Genomic DNA, 23,682 nt, shown 5'->3' with positions numbered 1-23,682 from the left:
AACTGTTTTTGTAAGGTGTGTTCAGGAGGTTTTCCTAACTCAGTACGTTGACAGCCCGATGAGGGGAGAGGCCATTTTGGATTTGGTGCTTGGCAATGAGCCGGGGCAAGTGTCAGAACTTGCGGTGGGAGAGCATTTTGATGATAGTGACCACAACTGCCTCACATTCTCCATAGCTATGGAGAAGGAGAGAAGCAGACACAGTGGGAGGATATTTAATTGGGGAAAAGTAAACTATAATGCTATCAGACGTGAGTTGGGAAGCATGGACTGGGAGCAATTGTTCCATGGAAAGAGCACGATAGTCATATGGAGACTGTTTAACGAACAGTTATTGCGAGTGATGCATTAATGTGTTCCTCTGAGACAGGCAAGAAGGGGTAAGATAAAGGAACCTTGGATGATGAGAGCGGAGGAGCTTCTCGTCGAAAGAAAGAAGGCAGCTTACGTAAGGTGGAGGAAGCAAGGGTCTTTCTCAGCTCTAGAGGACTACAGGCAGGCGAGGAAGGAGCTCAAAAATGTCCTGAGGAGAGGCAGGAGGGGGGCACGAAAAAGGCTTGTGTATAGAGTCTGAGGAGGTAGGGGAAGACCTAAATGAGTTTTTTTGCTTCTGTCTTTACTAAAGAAAAGGACCTTGTAGTGAATGAAACCATTGAGGAGCAGGTAACGGATCGGATAGAGATTGAGGAAGCTGATGTGCTGAACATTTTGACAAACATTAAGATTGACAAGTCGCCAGCGCCGGAGCAGATTTGTCCTCGGCTGCTTTGGGAAGCGAGGAATGTGATTGTTTCGCCACTTACAAAGACCTCGCTCTCCACCGGATTCGTGCCTGAGGACTGGAGGACGGCAAATGTAATTCCTCTCTTCAAGAAAGGAAATAGGGAAATCCCCGACAATTACAGACTAGTCAGTCTCACGTCTGTCACCTGCAAGGTGATAGAAAGGATTCTGAGGGATAGGATTTATGACCATCTGGAAAGCATGGCCTGATTAAATGCAGTCAGCACGGCTTTGTGAGGGGCAGGTCAAGCCTCACAAATCTTAATGAGTTCTTTGAGGAGATTACTAGACAAGTTGATGAGGGTCGAGCGGTGGATGTGATGTATATGACTTCACCAAGGCATTTGAGAAGGTTCCCCATGGTAGGCTCGTTCAGACGATCAGGGGGAATGGGATACAGGGAAATTTAGCTGTCTGCATAGAGAATTGGCTTGTCGACAGAAGACAACGAGTGGTAGTGGAAGGAAAGTATTCTGCCTGGAAGTCAGTGGTGAGTGGTGTTCCACAGGGCTCTGTTCTTTGGCCTCTACTCTTTGTAATTTTATTAATGACTTTGATGTGGAAATTGAAGGATTGGTTAGCAAGTTTGCAGACGACACAAATGTTGGAGGTGTCGTTGACAGTATAGAGGACTGTTGCAGGCTGCAGCGTGACATTGACAGGTTGCAGAGATGGGCTGAGTGGTGGCAGATGGAGTTCAAGCTGGATAAATGTGAAGTGATAAATTTTGGAAGGTCGAACTTGAAAGCTGACTACAGGATTAAAGACAGGATTCGTGGCAGTGTGGAGGAACAGAGGGATCATGGTGTGCAGGTACATAGATCCCTTAAAATTGCCACCCAAGTGGACAGGGTTGTTAAGAAAGCATATGTTGTTTTGGCTTTCATGAACAGGGGGATTGAGTTTAAGAGCCGTGAGATCTTGTTGCAGCTCCATAAAACTTTGGTTAGACCGCACTTGGAATACTGTGTCCAGTCCCTGTCGCCCTATTATAGGAAAGATGTGGATGCTTTGGAGAGGGTTCAGAGAAGCTTTACCAGGATGCTGCCTGGAATGGAGGGCTTATCTAACGAAGAGAGGTTGACTGAGCTCGGACTTTTTTAATTGGGAAAAGGAAGGAAGAGAGGGGACCTAATTGAGGTATACAAGATAATGCAAAGCATAGATAGCGTTGATAGCCAGATACTTTTTCCCAGGGCAGAAATTGTTAACACGAGGGGTCATAGTTTTAAGCTGTTTGGCGGAAAGTATAGAGGGGATGTCAGAGGCGGGTTCTTTACGCAGAGAGTTGCGAGAGCATGGAATGCGTTGCAAGCAGCAGTTGTGGAAGCAAGGTCATTGGGGATATTTAAAAGACTGCTGAACATGCATATGGTCACAGACATTTGAGGGTTCATACATTAGGTTTACCTTACGTGAGAATCAATAGTCGGCACAACATCGTGGGTTGAAGGGCCTGTTCTGTGCTGCACTGTTCTATGTTCTATGTTCTATGAAGTATATCTGTACCTTTCGACCATCTGCACCCTGTACTGACAGATAGTGCCCCCTCAATACCTTATCCCCAAAGCACCTCGACAGAACATTCATGCCCTCAACACCTCAGAAAACAAACCAGTTTCCCCCTTGGACCGTGTTCATCCCCAAACCTGTTCTCACTGTGATAACCCACTGCCACCCCCAAGATTGGAGCCCAGGGCCCAGAATATTATTTGAGTCTCTGGATTGATCATAGATTCCCTAAATGTGGCAGCAGGCCACTCGGCCTATCAGGTTCACACTGACCCTCGGCAGAGCATCCCACCCACCTTCTCTATCCCTGCATCCCTTCATTTCCTCTGGCTAATCCACCTAGCCTGCACATCTTTGGACAGTGGGTGGGAACTGGAGCACCCGGAGGCTGACATGGGGAGAATGTGCCAACTCCACACAGACAGTCGCTCGAGGCTGGAATCGAACCCGGGTGGGGTGAGGCAACACTGAGCCCCCGTGACAATCCCACCATCTCCTCTCCGTTGATGACCGTTTGATGTCTATACCCGGGGAGTATTCAACTTGTCTAGCGTTTATGAAAGAAAGATTAGGGACAAGGGCAATGCCTCCACAAGCTCAAGATGCTTGATCCCCCTCGAAAAAATATTTATATCAATATCAAAAAGATACTTTATTCGAAAAAAAAATCTTTACGTACAAACATAGTCACTAAAGTTCGGTTCTGTACAGTCCTTAAAACAAGTCTTTGTCATGACATATATACTCCCCTTGGCTGATTAACTGAAATGTTCGGTCTGAACTGTTCCTTCTGAATTAACATCACAAAGTTATATTGATAAGGATCTTTGTGAAGTGCCTGTGTCCTGTATCTGTTCTCCCATGTACCCCGCCCTTCGAATACAATACCTTACAAAGCCTTAAACCTGTTTGTTAACTTTCAGCAGAAGGAGCCTCAGGGCATTGAACACAGACTGAATTACTCAGTGACGCTTGGATCAGGTCAGATCAAATTCTCAAGCAAACAGATGGCTGGGGATATTCAGTAGCAACGGTGAAGAGAGAGAGGAACAATTCGCATTTCAAGTGACCCTTCCTCAAAATGGTCTTTTCTGAAGGAACCTTCCCGCAGAAATCACTGGATTGAAAGGTGAACTCTCTCGCTGTCTCTTTCTCCCTCTCCCTTCAGAGATACTGCCGGACATGCTAAGTTTCTTCAGCAATCTCTGTATTGATGTTTCAGGTCTCCAGCGCGTCCGTACAGATTGATTTTAGTGTTGAATTCTCAAGCTTGCTCTATTAAAGGGATTGAATCCCTCTGCTACAAAGGAGGGTCAGTTACCACAGCTAACAGGTTCGTGATGCCCACACTGTTGGATCAATCTCTATCATGTCTGAAATTACCATGAAGCCCCCAGCTTCTCAACCTCACCCCTCACCTGAGGTGTGTGACCCACCATGCCTCTCTCTCTGATAAGTTAGCAGCTCTCGGGTCCTCCTGGTCTATACTAACTTCCCAACTTTAAAAAGGCACTGCAGCAAGATAGCTCTTTACATGGTTCAGGTCAAAATCCGGGAGTTCCCTCCCTAACATGACTGTGGGACACCCAAGGACTGCAGCAGGAGAGTACAGTTCACCCCCACCTTCCAGGCAACTATTAGAGGGTGTGGGAATCACATGCAAGCCACATTTGAAAATAAGTTGTATTACAGGGTCACGGTGGATGGTCACTAAGACTGTTTCTTTACCTCTGTCCAAATCAGCATAATGGAGAATCAAAGGGTGGGTTGAAAATGACAATGATAGCATTTCGCAGGTTGGTGTTTATTAGAGTTTGTATCGACAGTATGAATGTTTGAGCACTTTTTCAAGGATATGCAGGTAGCTGCCAGTGGAAGTGATGGGGGCTGGTACAATTGCGACATTTAAAAGGCATTAGGATGAGTATGTGAATAGGAAGGGTTTAGAGGGATATCAGCCAAGTGCTAGCAAATGGAATGAAATGAGATGAGAATATCTGGTTGGTATGGACGAGTTGGACAGGAGGGACTGGTTCCAAGCTGTGCACCTCTGTGACTCTGTGCCTATGAATAGTCAATTGCAGAGAGTTTCAGGTAGGGCTTGGTTTGTGTGTCTCTCATGCGTACTCAGAATCTGCAAACCCTATGTCTCCAAATTTCCACAAGACTCTATGAAACAGAAAAAAAGAGGGTCAGTGCTGAGGGAGTGCTGCACTGTCAGAGGGTCAGTACTGAGGGAGTGCTGCACTGTCAGAGGGTCAGTACTGAGGGAGTGCTGCACTGTCAGAGGGTCAGTATTGAGGGAGTGCTGCACTGTCGGAGGGTCAACACTGAGGGAGTGCTGCACTGTCAGAAGGTCAACACTGAGGGTGTGCTGCACTGTCAGAGGGTCAGTACTGAGGGAGTGCCGCACTGTCAGAGGGTCAGTACTGAGGGAGTGCTGCACTGTCAGAGGGTCAGTATTGAGGGAGTGCTGCACTGTCGGAGGGTCAACACTGAGGGAGTGCTGCACTGTCAGAAGGTCAACACTGAGGGTGTGCTGCACTGTCAGAGGGTCAGTACTGAGGGAGTGCCGCACTGTCAGAGGGTCAGTACAGAGGGAGTGCTGCACTGTCAGAGGGTCAGTACTGAGGGAGCACCACACTGTCAGAGGGTCAGCACACAGGTAGTGCTGCACTATCAGAGGGTCAGTACAGAGAGAGTGCTACAATGTCAGATGGTCAGTACTGAGGCACTGTTGGACTGTAAGAGGTGCAGGACTGAGACAGAGGGTCAGTACTGAGGGAGTGCAACACTGTAAATGGGTCAGTGCTGAGGGGAGTGCTAAACTGTCAATGGGTCAATACTGAGGGAGTGCTACATTGTCCATGAGTCAGTACTGAGGGAGTGCTGTACTGTCAGAGTGTCAGTTCTGATGGAGTGCTGTACTATCAGAGGTTTTATCCTGAGATTGGGCCACACTGTCGGAGGGTCAGTATAGGGCCAGTTCCACACTGTCAGAGATTCAGTACTGAGGGAGTGCATCACTATCAGAGGATCAGTGTGGAGGGAGTGCTGTATTGTCAGAGGATCAGTGTGGAGGGTGTGCTGTATTGTCAGAGGATCAGTGTGGAGGGAGTGCTACATTGTCAGAGAGTCAGGACAGAAGGAGTGCAGCATTGTCAGAGAGTCAAGACAGAAGGAGTGCAGCATTGTCAGAGAGTCAGGACGGAGGGATTGCTGTGCAGTGAGAGAGTCAGTAATGATGAAGTGCGCACTGTCTGAGGGTCAGTGCTAATGGATGGCCATGCTGTCAGAGTGTCACACTGTGAGAGGGTTGCTACTGAGGGAGCGCTGCACTGTGAAAGGGTTAAAGCTGAGGGAGCACCACACTCTGAGGGGGTTAGTACTGAGGGATCACCGTGCTGTGAGGGGGTCAGTACTGAGGGAGCGCCGCACTATTTGTCAGACAGTCAGTACTGAGTGATTGCTGCATTGCCAGAGGGTCAGTACTGAGAGAGTGATGCACACTCAAAGGGTCATTACTGAGGGAGTGTTACACGGTCAGTGTGTCAGTTCTGAGGGAGTGTTGTTTCAGAGGGTCAGTACTGAGGGAGTGCTGCACTGCCAAAAGGTCAGTACTGAAGGAGTGCTACACTGCCAAAGGGTCAGTACTGAGGCATTGCTGGTCTATCAGAAGTTAGGGAATGAGGCAGTGCCACTCTGTCAGAGTTTCAGTACTGAAGGAGTTCTGCTCTGTCGGAGGGTCCGTACTGAGGGAATGCCACACTGCAGAAATGTCAGTACTGAGGGAATGCTGCACTGTACAAATGTCAGTACAAAGAGAGTGCTGCAGAGTCAGATGGTCAGTACTGAGGGAATGCTGTTGTGTCAGAATGTCATTCCTGAGGGTGTGCTGCAGTGTCAAAGGAGCAGTGCTGAGGGAGAGCTGCACTGTCAGAGGGTCAGTACTGAGGGATTGCAGCACCAAGGCGATGTTGCAGTGTCAGAGGGTCAGTTCTGAGGGAGGACTGAATGATCAGAGGATGCGCCACACTGTCTGAAAGTCAGTATGAAGGTGTGCCACACTGTGGGAGGGTCAGTATACGTGCAATGCCACACTATGAGAGGGTCAGTACTGAGGGAGTGCTGCACTGTCAGAGTGGCAGTACTGAGGGAGTGCTGAAGTGTCATAGGAACAGTACTGAGGGAGAGTCGCACTGTCAGAGGGCCAGTACGAACGGAGTGCTGCACTGTCTGAGAGTCAGTACTGAGGGAGTGCTGCACTGTCAGAGGGTCTGTACGGAGGGAGTGCTGCACTGTCACAGGGTCTGTATGGAGAGAGTGTTGCACTGTGAGAGGGTCAGTACTGTGGCAGCACTGCACTGTCAGAGGGTCAGTACTGAGGGAGCGCCGCACTGTCAGAGGGTCAGTACTGAGGAAGCTCCGCACTGTGAGAGGGTCAGTACTCAGGGATTGCTACACTGTCAGAGGGTCAGTACTGAGGGACCGCTGCACTGTCAGAGGGTCAGTACTGAGGGAGTGCTGCACAGTCAGAGGGTCAGTACTGAGGGAATGCTGCACTGTGAGAGGGTCAGTACTGAGAGAGCGCTGCAATGTCAGAGGGTCAGTACGGAGGGAGTGCTGCACTGTAGAAATGTTAATACAAAGAGAGTGCTGCAGAGTCAGAGGGTCAATCTGGGGGGAGTGCTGCACTTTCAGAAGGTCAGTACTGAGGGAGCGCTGCACTGTCAGAGGGTCAGTACTGAGGGAGCGCTGCACTGTCAGAGGGTCAGTACTGAGGGAGCGCTGCATTGTCAGAGGGTCAGTACTGAGGCAGCACTGCACTGCCAGAGGGTCAGTACTGTGGGAGCACTGCACTGTCAGAGAGTCAGTACTGAGGGAGTGCCACACTGTGAGAGGATCAGTACTGAGGGATTGCTGCACTGTCAGAGGGTCAGTACTGAGGATGTACTGCAATGTCAGAGGGTCAGCACTGAGGGAGCACTGCACTGTCAGAGGTTCAGTACTGAGGGGGTGCTGCACTGTCAGAGAGTCAGTATTGGGGGAGTGTCGTACTATCACAACGTCAGTTCAGAGGGTGTGCTGGACTGTCAGAGGGTCAGTTTGAGGGAGAGCTGCACTGTCAGAGAGTCAGCACTGCTGGTGTGCCGCACTGTCGGAGTGTCAGTACTGTGGAAATGCTGCACTGTCAGAGGGTCACTGCTGAGGGAGCGCTGCGCTATCAGGGGGTCAGTAATGGGGGATTGACGCAATGTCAGAGGGTCAATCTGGGGGAAGTGCTGCACTTTCAGAAGGTCAGTACTGAGGAAGCGCTGCACTGTCAGAGAGTCAGTAGTGAGGGAGCGCTGCACTGTCAGAGGGTCAGTACTGAGGCAGCACTGCACTGTCAGAGGGTCAGTACTGTGGGAGCACTGCACTGTCAGAAAGTCAGTACTGAGGGAGCGCTGCACTGTGAGAGGGTCAGTCCTGAGGGAGTGCCACACTGTGATAGGGTCAGTACTGAGGGAGTGCTGCACTGTCAGAGAGTCAGTACTGAGGGAGCACTGCACTGTCAGAGGATCAGTACTGAGGGAGCGTTACATTGTCTGAGAGTCAGTACTGAGGGAGCACTGCACTATCAGAGGGTCAGTACTGAGGGAGCACTGCACTGTCAGAGGTTCAGTACGGAGGGAGTACTGCACTGTAGAAATGTTAATACAAAGAGAATGCTGCAGAGTCAGAGGGTCAGTATTGAGGGAATGCTGTGGCGTTAGCGGCTCACTTCTGAAGGAATGCTGCACTGTCAGAGGTTCAGTACTGAGGGAGTACTGCACTGTCAGAGAGTCAGTACTGAGGGACCGCTGCACTGTCAGAGGGTCATTACTGAGGGAGTGCTGCACTGTCAGCGCATCAGTCTGGGGGATACCTGCATTGTAAGAGAGTCAGTACTGAGTGAGTGCCACACTATCAGATGGGCTGAATGGCCTATTTTCTGCTCCCATGTCTTGTGGTCTATGAGGAATATCTGAAATTGTTCAGTACATTTCTGCCTCTGCTTCCTACAGACCCTGCTCACCAATGATTCCCACGTCCAGATTCCAAAGACTGTGTTCAAACAGACCGTCTTCATTTGGTTACCACCCTCTTTTCCCAGGGATGAAGTTTTCGTTTCGTGTGACTGACCTGCCAGCTCAACGGGATATTTTCATGCTGCAGGGCTGAGGTTTATTCCTCAGCTTCCGTGTGCTCATCCCAAATGAATCCCACTGCCCACACTCAGCACAGTCGTGTGTTCCTTATTTCTGAGCTTCCCAATGCTAATCCACATCCAGAATGACATCCCACACTCCTCCAAATCATATCGCAGGCTAATTGCCTGGGAGCGAGGAGTGCTAAGAGAGGAAATAAAAACCTGAAAGGACTTTACAGTGACATTAAGGGTGAATTAATAATGAGAGAAAGAGTAGGTTGTGGAACACAGTGAGAATTTGTGCATGGACCCAGAGGCTGTAGTGAATGGATGCATTTTGTCAATGCTCATTGGGACAGGGTTGATATGAAATCGTGAAAATGCTCTGTGATACAATTAAATGAATTAGCATATATAGAGAGAGATGGTTCTGAGTGGTCTGGCCTTCTTACAACCCAGTAGATCTCCAAAGACGGTGGAAATGTATCTCAGTTTACCGAATTAGGTGATGGAGGAAATAGCAGGCACACTTGCAAACATTTTCAAATCCCCTCTCGCCACAGGAGGGTTGTCGTCGGACTGACCATGTGGTCCTGTTATCCAAGAGGCAACATGGGATATACCAGGCAGCTACAGGCCAGTCAGGCTTATACCGTGGGTGGGACGTCTGTTGGAAGCAATTTTGGGAGTTAGAATTAATCACCGTTTAAAGAGGCTGGAGATCATGAAGAACAGTCAGAATGGTTGTGTTAAGGGGAGGTCGGGTCTGACCAATGGGATTGCACTTTTTAAGGAGGTGACCAGGTGTGTAAATAAGGGCAATACTTTCCTGTCGCCTGCTTGGAGGTCAGTAAGGCTTTTATCAGGACCCATACTGGAAACTGATAGTGAACATAAAAACTCAAGATCCAAGGAATTTGGCGTAGAATGCTGAGTGGCAGGAAGCAAACTGTGATGGCCCAATTAGAAATCTCTGTCTGTTCATGTCTCACTGTTGGGATCTTGCTGATGTGATTGCTAGAAAAGATTTAGGTTTGAATGGTGGAGGGTTAATCATTGGGTTCATGAATGATATGAAGATTGGTTGGGTGATAAATACTGAGGATGATAGCCTTAGATTACAGAAGGATGTAGATGGCCTTCTCAGATGGACCGATCAGTGGCAACGGGTGAGGTGCCTGAAGACTGGAGGGTGATTAATGATGTACCATTATTGAAGTAAGGAACAGCCATTGTACAATGGAGCTGTGAGCCTGATGGCATTGGTGGGTAAGCTGTTGGAGGGCATTCTGAGAGACAATTTACATGCATTTGGAAAAGCAAGAATTGATTAGGGATGGTCAGCTTGGCTTTGTTTGTGGAAATGATGTGTCTAACTTGATAGAGTTTGTGAAGGTATGACCAATGAGACATATGAGAAGGTTTCATATTGGAGACTGCTTAGTAAAAGGTTAGATGAGATGGCATCCAAGGAGAGAGGACAGTACAGTGCCTCAGTGGTTTGATTCTAACTCCCGGTGACTGTCTGTGTGGAGTTTACACATTCTCTCTGTATCTGTGCGGGTTTCCTCCGGGTGATCCAGTTTCCTCCCACCGCCCAAAGTTGCCATGGGAAATGCAGCATTACAGGGATAGAGTCAAGGATGTGAGTCTGGGTGGGATGTTGTTCAGACAGTCAGTGTGGAGTCAATGGACGGAATGGCTTGCTTCGACACTGAAGGAATTCTACAATTAATCCAGAGAGACAAGTGATGTTCTGGGGACCTGGGCTCCAATCTTTGACATGGGTGGATGTGGGTCCTTACAGTCTGAAGGGGTTAGAACACAGTCTGAGGGGGGGAGCTCGGCTGAGCCCTGAAGTGTTGAGGATGTGAATGTTTGTGGAGCAACTGTCTTAGGGGCTTTGGGAGTTAAACACAACAAAGTGAAGCTTTCTCCGGGATTGAGGGAGCACTTTCTGAGGTACTGAGGGAGCACTTTCTGAGGTACTGAGGGAGCACTTTCTGAGGTACTGAGGGATCACTTTCTGAGGTACTGAGGAAGCACAATCTGAGGTGCTATGGGAGCACTTACTGAGATATTGAGGGAGCACTTTCTGAGGTACAGAGGGAGCATTATCTGAGGTACTGAGGGATCACCTTCTGACGTACTGAGGCAGCACTATCTGAGGTATTTAGGAAACACTTTCTTAGATATTGAGGAGGCACTTTCTGAGGTACTGAGGGAGCACTATCTGAGGTACTGAGGGAGTACGTTTTGAGATATTGAAGGAGCACTTTCTGAGGTACTGAGGGAGCACTTTCTGAGGTACTGAGAGAGCACTTTCTGAGGTATTGAGGAGCACTTTCTGAGGTATTGAGGGAGCACTTTCAGAGGTATTGAGGGAGCACTAAGGAGGTATTGAGGGAGAACTATCTGAAATATTGAGGGACCACTTTCTGAGATATTGAGGGAGCACTATCTGAGGTACTGAGGGAGAACTATCTGAGGTATTGAGGGAGCACTTTCTGACGTATTGAGGGAGAAATATCTGAGGTATTGAGGGAGCACTTTCTGAGGTATTGAGGGAGCACTTTCTGAGGTATTGAGGGAGCACTATCTGAGGTACTGAGGGACCACTATCTGAGGTATTGAGGGAGCACTTCCTGAGGTATTGAGGGAGCACCGTCTGAGGTACTGAGGGAGCACTTTCTAAGGTACTGAGGGAGCACTTTCTGACGTACTGAGGAAGCAAAATCTTAGGTACTGAGGGAGCACTTTCTGAGGTATTGAGGTAGCACTTTCTTCGGTATTGAGGTAGCACGTTCTGAACTACAGATGGTTCACTTTCTGAGGTATTGAGGGAGAACTATCTGAGGTATTGAGGGAGCACTTTCTGAGGTACTGAGGGAGCACTATCTGAGGGACTGAGGGAGCACTTTCTGAGGTACTGAGGGAGCACTTTCTGAGGTATTGAAGGAGCACTGTCTGAGGTACTGCGGGAGAACTATCTGAGGTACTGAGGAAGCAATACCTGAGGTACTGAGGGAGCACTTTCTGTGGTATTGAGGGAGCACTATCTCAGGAATTGAGGGAGCACTTTCTGAGGTACTGAGGGAGAACTATGTGATCTATTGAGGGGGCACTTTCTGAGGTATTGAGGGAGAACTCTCTGAGGTATTTAGGGAGCACTATCAGAGGTACTGAGGGAGAACTATCTGAGGTACTGAGGAAGCACTATCTGAAGTATCGAGGGAGCACTATCTGAGCTATTGAGGGAGAACTATTTGAGATATTGAGGGAGCAATGTCTGAGGGATTGAGGAAGAACTATCTGAGGTATTGAGGGAGCAATTTCTGAGGTTCTGAGGTACTGAGGGAAAACTATCTGAGGTATTGAGGGAGACCTATCTGAGGTATTGAAGGAGCACTGTCTGAGGTACTGAGGGAGAACTATCTGAGGTACTGAGGAAGCACTACCTGAGGTACTGAGGGAGCACTTTCTGTGGTATTGATGGAGCACTATCTCAGGAATTGAGGGAGCACTTTCTGAGGTACTGAGGGAGAACTATGTGAGCTATTGAGGGGGCACTTTCTGAGGTATTGAGGGAGAACTCTCTGAGGTATTTAGGGAGCACTATCAGAGGTACTGAGGGAGAACTATCTGAGGTACTGAGGAAGCACTATCTGAAGTATCGAGGGAGCACTATCTGAGCTATTGAGGGAGAACTATTTGAGATATTGTGGGAGCAATTTCTGAGGGATTGAGGGAGAACTATCTGAGGTACTGAGGGAGAACTATCTGACGTATTGAGGGAGAACTATCTGGGGTATACAGGGAGAGCTATCCGAGTTACTGAGGGAGCACTGTCTGGTGGTACAGAGTGCAAAGGATAGAAAGGAACAGATGTAATTTCCTGATCATTTCCTCAGGGTCCCCGAGGCACTCTGGAGTCGTAATTTGAAATGGAAGCCACTCCCCATTTCAAAAGATTCAGATCATTTTAAACAATCAGCGAAAAATAACAGCAGAATGTATCTGAAAAATGGTTTGGGGGAAAACTTTCATCAATCTATTGTCACTTGTTGCTTGGAGACATTTTAGAAAAGCAGGCACCAAAACAGACTAATGCTGTCGATGCAAGAGGAGGTGCACCGGAAGATCCAACAGGTCATCTGTAGCTGCTGTCTGTCCCCCTGGAGCAGTCATCATGCGAGATCAGGGTTCAGTCCTCGGAGAAATCATTACTCCAGCAATACCTCAACCATGCCTTTACAGGTGTGTGTGTGTGTGTGTGTGTGTGTGTGTGTGTGTGTGTGTGTGTGTGTGTGTGTGTGTGTGTGTGTGTGTGTGTGTGTGTGTGTGTGTGTGTGTGTGTGTGTGAGAGAGAGAGAGAGAGAGAGAGAGAGAGAGAGAGAGAGGCAGACAGACAGAGAGAGAGAGGCTGCCCGTGTTTGTATGTGTGAAAGAGTGGATGAGTGAGTATCTCTGTGTGTCTGCATATGTGTGCATGAGAGAGAAAGTGCATGTTCATGTGAGAGTGTGTGGCTGTGTGTGTTTGAGGGTGTGTGTGTCTCTGTGTGCATGTGTGTGAGTGAGGGTGTGTGTGAGAGAGTGTGTATGTGTGTGAGAGAGAGTGTGTATGTGTGTGTGAGAGTGTGTCTGTGTGTGTGAGAGAATGTGTCTGTGTGTCTATGTGTGTGTGTGTCTGTGTGTCTATGTGTATATGTGTCTGTGTGTCTGTATGACAGTGTGTCTTATGTGAGAAATAGTGTGTGTGTCTCTGTGCGATTGTGTGTCTGCGTGCATGTGTGTGTGAGAGTGAGTGTGTGTGTCAGTGTGTGTGAGAGAGAGTGTGGGTGTCCGTGTGTGTGTGAGAGAGAGTGCGTCTATGCATATTTGAGGGAGCGTTTGTCTGCGTGTGTATGTGTGTGTGTGAGAGAGTGTAACTGTGTGTTATGTGTGTGTGTGAGAGAGAGAGTCTGTGTGTGAGAGAGTGTGTGTCAGTGTGTGTGTGAGAGAGTGTGTACGTCCGTGTGTGTGAGAGAGAGAGTGTGTCTATGTGTGTTTGAGGGAGTGTGTGTCTGCGTGTGTATGTGTGTGTGTGAGAAAGTAACTGTGCGTTTATGTGTGTGTGAGAGAGTGTGTCTCTGTGTGTTTGAGGGAGTGTGTGTCTGCGTTTGTATGTGTGTGAGAGAGAGAGTAACTGTGTGTTTATGTGTGTGTGTGAGAGAGTGTGTGTCTGTGTGTGTGTATGTATGTGAGAGAGAATGTCTGTGTGTGAGAGAGAGTGTGTCTATGTGTGCTTGAGGGAGCGTGTGTCTGCGTGTGTTTGTGTGTGTGAGAGAGAGTAACTGTGTGTTTATGTGGAGTGAGTGGGTGTGTGAGAGAATGAGTGTGTGTGTGTAAATGAGAGAGAGTGTGTGTATGTGAGAGAGGGTGTGTGTCTGTGTGTGTGAGAGAGAGTGTGTCTGCGTGTATATGTGAGAGAGTGTGTCCGTATGTGTATTTGAGGGAGCGTATGTCTGTGCGTATATGTGTGTGAGAGACATAGTGTGTGCTTGTGTGTGAGAGTGTGTCTGTGTTTGGTGGAGCATGTGTCTGTGTGTGTGAGAGAGCCTGTGTGTGGCGGGGTGCTTTGTGTATGTGCGTGTGAGAGTGTGTCTGTGTGTGTTTGAGGGAGTGTGTCTGTGTGTGTGTGCATGTAAACTAGCCAACTAGCCCATGAATATAAAATCTAGCTGCTGCTTCAGGTGAATTGGTCCTCGTGTCTCCAAAGACACAAAGGCTGCAAGAGTGAATTAACTGGGGGAAAGAGTGTGCCGTTCATTCCAGTGGGGATTCATCCAGTAAACCTTCCCCACACACTAGCATCCCTCTGGCAATGCAGTGACTAGTCCTGCACACAGTGCCCCAGGTACAAACCAATGTAATGTCACCATAGTCTTACCAGAGCAAAGTGCAGCTCCTCATTTGAGAGCGGTGTCTGGTGGTGTTTTAATCAGAGGGTCACGATGCCCCAGCTGAGGGGAAAGATTGGGAAGGAGAGTCCCTCAGGGTAACCCCAGCTGGTGTGGGAATTGAACACACGCCATTGCTTTTACTCTGCATTATAAACCAACTGTCCAGCCAACTGAGATAACGGACTTCACTCCATGGCATGCCCTGTATAACCCAATCATAGCCAGCTGCACCTCAATAGGAGCCAGGAGCAAGGCCATTCGGCCCCAACCTAACCCAAAAGGGAGAGCATGGGAAGCTGATGAAGGAAACAAGCCCCTCCCATGTGGCCTTCTGAAATGGAGCTGGAGGTCATGGCAGACCTGGCATGCTGTTTGCTTCCCAGAGACTGGCCTGCTACACCTTACAGTGAGAGACTGAGGGGAACCTCAAGGATATTTCACTTCTCACTGAGAGGCTGCAACTCCAATCCAAATCAGGCTGGTTCCCTCCGAGACTCACGGAAGAGTGCAGCACTCTTCAGATCAGTCCCTTGTGGAGTCATAACCTCCAATGGATGGGCCAAGAGCTGGGAGGTAGTGTTAACAACATAAGACCATCCGAAATAGGAACAGGAGACCATCCAGCCCCTCGAGCCTGCTCTACTATTCAATAGGATCGTGGATGATTTAGCATTTCATTTGGGAGCTGAAACCCTGACAGTACAGAGACAGAGAATCAAATTATTCTGCCATGAGGAATCATCAGACAAGAGCTGGAACCAGAGAGAGCGAACACACACACATACACACACACACACACACACACACAGACACACACACACACACAGACACACATACACACACACACACACAGACACACATAAACACACACACACAGACACACACACACAGACACACATACACACACAGACACACATATACACACACACACACACAGACACACACACACACACATACACACACACACACACACACACACACACACACAAACACATTGTGGGTTTCAGGCTGGCTCTGGGAATTTTACCCCAAGATGCGAGCTCTACACTGAGGAGAGACAAAGGCACAAAATGCTAGAGAGGGCAGCTGCACAGTCTGATCCTACCAATCTCTCTACTGCTTCCCACTCCCATGAGAGCTCTTATGTATATTTCTGTGTTCCCAGCTGTCTCTTCCACATTTTTCCTTCAATCCCTATCTCTCAACATCCTTCATATCTCTGCCCTGTTGACATTTCCCTGCAGGTTCCCTTCCTACAACACTCTGCCCCTTTGTCACCCCACCATGTTTTTCAGGAATGCTTAATCATTCAATCTTCCACAAAACCAACAACTTGCTCATCTCTCTCCCTGCATCTTTCTCTCAGCTCTGTGGGATCTTTCTATTCTTGTCTGTAAATCATTTTCGTTGCTTCACAGCAGCCCCCCCCCCCCCCCATTCCACTCTCTCAGCTCTATGCTGCTGCTGCAACTCCTCTCTCTCTCTCTGTCCTATATCTCTCCCGGGGTATTCTCTCCTGCTGTCTATCTGACCTTCACTCCCTGTCTTTGCCTCCCCTTTTTCACCTTGTATCTGTCTGACATTGTAGTTCTCTTCCTGGGGTTTTCCTCTCTCTCTCTCTGCCTCTCTCCTGCTCTTTTTCAGTTCTTCGCACTTTCTCTCCCTCCCTCTGCCTGCCCATCTTTCTCATGTTCTCTTCCTCCCTCGCACTGTCTGTCTAGCCATCTCTCTTTCTCTCTTGTAGTTTCTCTCCCTCTTTCTTCCTGGACCCCTCTGCTCTGTCCCAGTGACAGGGGATGGGACATTGAGAAGAGTTTGTCTCTGTGTCGCTGGATGCTGTACAGTTAATGCGGGGGATCAACCGTTTCCTGGTCTTTCCCGGCTTTTACCCCGACTGTGGGGAGGGAGTACTTTTCTCATTGAGTCTGAAATGAAGAAAAAGAGAAGGGGAGGGTGACAAAAAGAGAACGAACGATGTGGAGAGAGTAGGGATGGAGAAAGTGGGGAAAGTGAGAGAGATGGGCAGTGAGAAACAGGGAGAGGAAAAAAGACACATATGGAGGGAGAAGGGCAGTGTGTGTGGCTGGGGAAAGGTTGCAGAGTGAGATCCTTCTGTGCATGACAGCAGTCAATCAAAAGGTATGTTAGTCTCTGCACGATGTCCACCAGCCCAGGAGCTATGGGTCTACATGGGAAGGGATAGATTTGGAGACAAGGGGGGAGTGGGACAGCCAGAGACGGGGGACTGTTTGATGGGGTTTTGGGGTTGGCGGAGAAAGGAGGGGCTGCTGTGAGAGACAGAGAGATTGAGGGAGGGACAGCATGAGACGCAAAGTCTGAGACAGGATGGAGAAGAGGTGTTCAAAGTTTGTGAGAATATTTGTAGCTCGGGTGCTCGTTGTTGTGGTTCTGTTCGCCGAGCTGGGAAATTGTGTTTCAGACGTTTCGCCCTCTGTCTAGGTGACATCCTCAGTGCTTGGGAGCCTCCTGTGAAGCGCTTCTGTGATGTTTCCTCCGGCATTTATAGTGGTTTGTATCTGCCGCTTCTGGTTGTCAGTTCAAGCTGTCTGCTGCAATGGCCGCTGTATTGGGTCCAGGTCGATGTGTTTAACAATTTTCCATTGACAGAGATTCCCAAAGTCACTGCTGCTGCAGAATTTCCTGACTTTAATATTCTGTCATTTGTTCTGGTTTCATATGTTCTGAAGGTATGAAGGGAGATCATGCAACTTAGTTCTGAAGAAGGGTCTCCGGACTTGAATCATTTACTCTACTTTCTCTCTCACAGATGCTTGCCAGACCTGCTTAACAATTTCTGTTTTTTTTATATACAAATGAAGCCTGTGTTCGCAAGAATCTTGAAGGTTAAGGGCTGATCTGAGTGAAGTCCTCCAAGTCATTAACAGAAAAAGATAAATGATTTCCATTGGCTGGCAATTCTCTAACGAGGAGGCACAGTCTGAGAATGAGAGCCAGAGCGTTCAGGAGAAATGTTAGGATGCACATCTACACACAAAGGATGTGAGAGGTTTGAAACTCTCTTCCACAAATGACAGTGGATACTGGAACTGTTAGTCAGTTTAAATGAGGAAGTGTTTTTTTAACAAAGGAGCTGAAGGATACACGTGTTTTGATTTATGAAGCTACATCCATCTGTCATGCCCCCCAAAGATGTTCTCGTTCTCACAGTATCTGGTTAGAGAATTCAAGTCTTGACAGATTGCCCTCCTGGTCTCTATACTTTGAGGTGTTTGTCATGTACAGATATGTAGATTTAGAGTGCAAATATCACTACAGTGCAAACACTCCCTTGTTGTCACTAAGGGAGCCCTGAATGCTCTCTTATACTGCACTTAGTCATAGAGATGTACAGCATGGAAACAAACCCTTCGGTCCAATTCATTCATGCCAACCAGATATCCTAACCTAATCTAGTCTCTTTTGCCAGCACCTGGCCTGTATCCCTCTAAACGTTACTATTCATATACCCGTTCAGATGCCTTTTAACTGCTGTAATTGTACCAATCTCCACTACTTCCTCTGGTAGCTCATTCCATACACACACCATCCTCTATGCGAAAAAGTTGTCTCCTTAGGTCCATTTTATATCTTTCCCTCTTACTGTAAGCCTATGCCCTCCAATTTGGGACTCTCTCACCCCAGGGAAAAGACTTCGTCCGATCCATGCCCCTCGTGATTTTATGAAACTAGAGAAGCTTGTGGGCAGCATGGTGGCACAGTGGTTAGCATTGCTCACAGCGCCAGAGACCCGGGTTCAATTCCCACCTCAGGCGACTGACTGTGTGGAGTTTGCACATTCTCCCTGTGTCTGCGTGGGTTTCCTCCCACAGTCCAAAGATGTGCAGATCAGGTGAATTGGCCATGCTAAATTGTCGGTAGTGTTAGGTAAGGGGTAAATGTAGGGTTATAGTGGGTTGCACTTCGGCAGGTCGGTGTGGACTTGTTGGGCTGAAGGGCCTGTTTCCACACTGTAAAGTAATCTAATCTAAGCCTCCGATGGAAAACAGCCCCAGCCTATTTCAGCCTCTCACTATAGCTCAAATCCTCCACCCTGGCAATATCTTTGTAAATATTTTCTGAACCCTTTCAAGATTCACACATTCTTCGTTTGAAAGGAGACAAGAATTGCACGTGGCCTAACCAATGTCCTGTACAGCCACAGCATGACCTCCTAATTCTGATACTCAATACTCTGACCAATAAAGGAAAGCATGCCAAATGCCTTCTTCACTATCTATCTCCCTGCAACTCTACTTACAAAGAACTATGAACCTGCACTCCAATGTCCCTTTGTTCAGCCACACACCCTTACCATTAAGTGGATATGTCCTGCTCTGATTTGCTTTTCCAAAATGCAGCAACTCGCATTTATCTAAATTAAACTCCAACTGCCACTTCTCAACCCATTGGCCCATCTGATCAAGATCCCATTGTACTCTGAGGTAACCTTCTTCACTGTCCACTGCACCTCCAATTTTATTGCCACTTGCAAACTTACTAACCATACCTCCTACGTCTGCATCCAAATCATTTACATAAATGATGAAAAGCAGTGGACTGAACACCGATCCTTGGAGCACATCACTGGGCATAGACCTCCAGTCTGAAAAGCAACATTACACCACCACCTCTTGCCTTTGAGCCAATTTAAATGGCTAATTCTCCCTGTATACCATATGATCTAAGCTTGCTAACCAGTATTCCATGGGGAACGGTGGGACCACTATAAACATGATGGTCTACACCTGAACCTGAGGGGAACCAGTATCCTTGGGGGGAGGTTTGCTAGTGCTCTTTGGGGGGTTTAAACTAACTCGGCAGGGGCATGGGAACCCAGATTGTAGCTTCAGGGTGCAGGGCCTGGAGTGTAGGGAGGTGAGGAACATGGCATCAATTTCCAAGGAGGGTGCCTGTAAACAGGGAAGTGGCTTGAAGTGTGTATACTTCAATGCAAGAAGTATACGAAATAAGGTAGGTGAACTTGCAGCGTGGGTTGGTACCTGGGACTTCGATGTTGTGGCTATTACGGAGACATGGCTAGAACAGGGACAGGATTGGCTGTTGCAGGTTCCGGGATTTAAATGTTTTAGTAGGGTCAGAGGTGGGGGTAAAAGAGGGGGAGGTGTGGCATTGCTTGTCAAAGATAGTATTACAGCGGTGGAAAGGACGATGGATGAGGACTTGCCATCTGAGGTAGTTTGGGCTGAGGTTAGGAATAGGAAAGGTGAGGTCACCCTGTTAGGAGTCTTTTACAGGCCTCCTAATAGTCCTAGAATCATTGAAGAAAGGATTGGGAAGGTGATTCGGGAGATGAGTGACAGTAATAGGGTGGTTGTTATGGGGGACTTTAACTTTCCTGATATTGATTGGGAAAGCTATAGCTCAAGTTCGTTAGATGGGTCAGTGTTTGTTCAATGTGTGCAGGAGAGTTTCCTGACACAATATGTAGACAGGCCAACAAGAGGTGAGGCCATACTGGATTTGGTTCTGGGTAACGAACCAGGCCAGGTGTTAGAATTAAAGGTAGGTGAGCACTTTGGGGATAGTGACCATAATTCGGTGATTTTTACACTCGTGATGGAGAGGGATAAGTGTGTACTACAGGGCAAGAGTTACAGTTGGGGTAAGGGAAATTATGATGCGGTGAGGCATGACTTAGGATGTGTGGCTTGGAAAAGTAGACTCCAAGGCAAGAGTGTAAAGGATATGTGGAACTTGTTCAAGGGGCAACTATTGAGTGTCCTTGATAATTATGTACCTGTCAGGCAGGAAGGTAAGGGTCGTGCGAGGCAGCCGTGGTTTAATAAGGAATTGGAATCCCTTGTTAAATGGAAGAGGGCGGCCTATCTCAAGATGAGACGTGAAGGTTCAATTGGGGCGATTGAGAGTTATAGGGTAGCCAGGAAGGACCTGAAGAGAGAGCTAAAAGCAGCAAGGAGGGGACATGAAAGGTCCTTAGTCGATAGGATTAGGGAAAACCCTAAGGCTTTCTATAGGTATGTTAGGAATAAAAGAATGACTAGGGTAGGAATAGGTCCAGTCAAGGATAGTAGTGGGAAGTTGCGTGTGGAGGCGGAAGAGATTGGGGAGACACTGAATGAATACTTTTCTTCAGTATTTACTCAGGAACAGGGCATTGTTGTAGATGAGAATACTGAGTCACAAATAAGTAGAATGGATGGCTTTGAGGTATGTAGAGAAGAGGTGTTGGAAATCCTGGAAAAGGTGAAAATTGATAAGTCCCCTGGGCCTGATGGCATTTATCCTAGGATTCTCTGGGAAGCAAGGGAGGAGATTGCAGACCCATTGGCCTTGATTTTTATGTCCTCTTTGTCTACAGGAGTAGTCCCAGAAGACTGGAGGATAGCAAATGTGGTTCCCTTGTTCAAAAAGGGGAGTAAGGATAGCCCTGGTAACTATAGGCCGGTGAGTCTCACTTCTGTTGTGGGCAAAGTCTTAGAGAGAATTGTAAGGGATAGGATTTATGCACATCTGGATAGGAATAATGTGATCAAGGATAGTCAGCATGGTTTTGTGAAGGGCAAGTCGTGCCTCACAAACCTTATTGAATTCTTTGAAAAGGTGACGAAGGAGGTTGATGAGGGGAAAGCGGTAGATGTGGTATATATGGATTTTAGTAAGGCGTTTGATAAGGTTCCCCATGGTAGGCTACTGCAAAAAATACGGAGGTATGGCATTGAGGGTGAATTGGAGGTTTGGATTAGGAATTGGCTGGATGGAAGAAGACAGAGGGTAGTAGTTGATGGCAAAGTTTCTTCATGGAGTGCCGTCACTAGCGGTGTTCCGCAAGGATCTGTTTTGGGACCATTGCTGTTTGTCATTTTTATAAATGACCTGGAAGAGGGGTTAGAAGGTTGGGTGAGCAAGTTTGCGGATGATACGAAAGTCGGAGGAGTTGTTGACAGTGAGGAAGCATGTGGCAGGTTACAGCAGGATATAGAGAAGCTGCAGAGCTGGGCAGAAAGGTGGCAGATGGAATTCAATGTAGCTAAGTGCGAGGTGATTCACTTTGGGAAGAATAACAAAAAGATGGGGTACTGGGCTAATGGTCGGATACTTGGTAGTGTGGATGAACAGAGGGATCTTGGTGTCCATGTACACAGATCTCTGAAAGTTGCCACCCAGGTAAATAGTGCGGTGAGGAAGGCATATGGCGTACTGGCTTTTATTGGTAGAGGAATTGAGTTCCGGAGTCCTGAGGTCATGATGCAGTTGTATAAGACTCTGGTACGGCCGCATCTGGAATATTGTGTGCAGTTTTGGTCGCCATACTATAGGAAGGATGTGGAGGCATTGGAACGGGTGCAGAGGAGGTTTACCAGGATGTTGCCTGGTATGGAAGGAAAATCGTATGAGGAAAGACTGAGGCACTTGGGGCTGTTTTCACTAGAGAAAAGAAGGTTTAGGGGTGACTTGATTGAGGTGTACAAGATGATTAGGGGGTTAGATAGGGTAGACAGTATGAACCTTTTCCCGCGTATGGAGTCGGGTATTACAAGGGGGCATAGCTTTAAATTAAGGGGGGGTAGATATAGGACTGATGTTAGGGGTAGGTTCTTCACTCAGCGAGTCGTTAGTTCATGGAATGCCCTGCCAGTAACAGTGGTGGACTCTCCCTCTTTATGGGCATTTAAGAGGGCATTGGATAGGTATATGGAGGATAGTGGGTTAGTGTAGTTTAGGTGGGCTTGGATCGGCGCAACATCGAGGGCCCAAGGGCCTGTACTGCGCTGTATTCTTCTATGTTCTATGTTCTATGTTCTAACCTTGTCAAACACCTTACTGAAGTCCATACAGATCCCGTTCACTGTTCTGCCCTCATCAATCCTCTTTGTTACTTCTTCAAAAAAACCAGTCAAGTTCGTGAGACATGATTTCCCACACACAAATCCATTGCTACTTTAAAATTAATCAAACTTTGGTCACTGGCCCCAAAGTGTTCCCCCACTGACACCTCAGTCACCTGTCCTCAGTCTGTTACCATTGTGATAGGCTGCTTCATTGCTGTGAATTTGAATTAAAATGAGAAAAACCTGGACTGACTGGACGCTGCTCCTCCATCAGGTCGCTAGTGGGGCAGGATCACAGGACACCGAATTTATAGTAAATTCTGTGTTCCATGATCTTGCCCCACTAACTACCCAATGAAGCTCTCGAAAGCAAGTGTACTTCCAAATAAACCAGTTGGACTATAACCAGGTGTTGTGTGATTTTAAACTTTGGCCAGTCCAACACTGACACATCTATGTCCTCATAGAATCCCTACAGTACGGAAACAGGCCGTTCGGCTCAATAAGTACACACCAAATGAATTTGATTGATTCACTCATTGATTAGAGTGAAGGGATATTTCAGCAACTTCTTCAGTTGCTGCCTGAACTTTGTCCGGGTAATGGCAAAAATACCATGCAGCAACTGAGAAACTGCATCATGAATCCTAATTCCAGCACAACTCATGTTGATACGTAGACCAATAGCCTATCACAAACATTTGGCTCCATATCGAATACATTGTTAACACTAACAGTAACAAGATGGATTTAATTCAGCGTTGCATGTCGGTGTCCCTGTGAGACTCTCCACTGGTCTCCTGTGGGCTCTGCTGGTCAGTAACATGTGTCTGATGATGAAAACATTGAGCAGCAGAATCAGGGGAAATTGGAAAGTCAGGGTTAGAATGTGGTGGAAGAACTCAAATATGATCCAAACTCAAGAGTAATAAACACTGATTGTTACATCACAAAGCCGGGGGCGTTATCCAGCCAATACCGAGCTGGGAGCATAAAGTACCAGAAGATGTTCTTTAAACAGCTCAGCACAGTCACTGTTCCCAGAAAAGTTTTCTAACTGCAATATTTAATTTTCAGCTTCCGGCAACAAATTGCCACAAATCAATCGAAGGTGAAAGTGATGGCAAACCAGACAGGACCGTCCGACCGACATAAAGCAGTACAGCATAGATATTATACTTGGGGTGCCCCACAGGAAACTGTGGTGTTCTTAATAAATAATCGGAATGTGTCTCAATATCAGGTTGAGAATAAGGACCAGTAGACGTGACACTATCATGGCCACCAGGTAACGGGTATCACATGGAGACAATCCACAATCTTTATCAAGCAGCATGATGATCATCACTACATTAGCTGTGAGGAAGGCAAGCAAACAAATTATACATTAATTTGGAGGTAAGGATACAGTACCTTAATGGTTAGTACTGCTGCCTCACAG

General features: G+C 47.6%; 1 pseudogene; it reads right to left on the bottom strand.

The window, feature by feature from the left end:
- Positions 1-23,451: 23,451 nt before the first annotated feature.
- Positions 23,452-23,682, bottom strand: part of LOC148148397 (putative G protein-coupled receptor 139) — a 134,556-nt pseudogene continuing 134,325 nt past the window's right edge.

Source organism: Chiloscyllium plagiosum, unplaced genomic scaffold, assembly GCF_037043375.1.
Source record: "Chiloscyllium plagiosum isolate Xiang-an unplaced genomic scaffold, Cpla_swu_hap1 HiC_scaffold_13, whole genome shotgun sequence".
Classification (NCBI taxonomy): domain Eukaryota; kingdom Metazoa; phylum Chordata; class Chondrichthyes; order Orectolobiformes; family Hemiscylliidae; genus Chiloscyllium; species Chiloscyllium plagiosum.
This window is presented reverse-complemented; position numbering and strand designations above follow the sequence as displayed.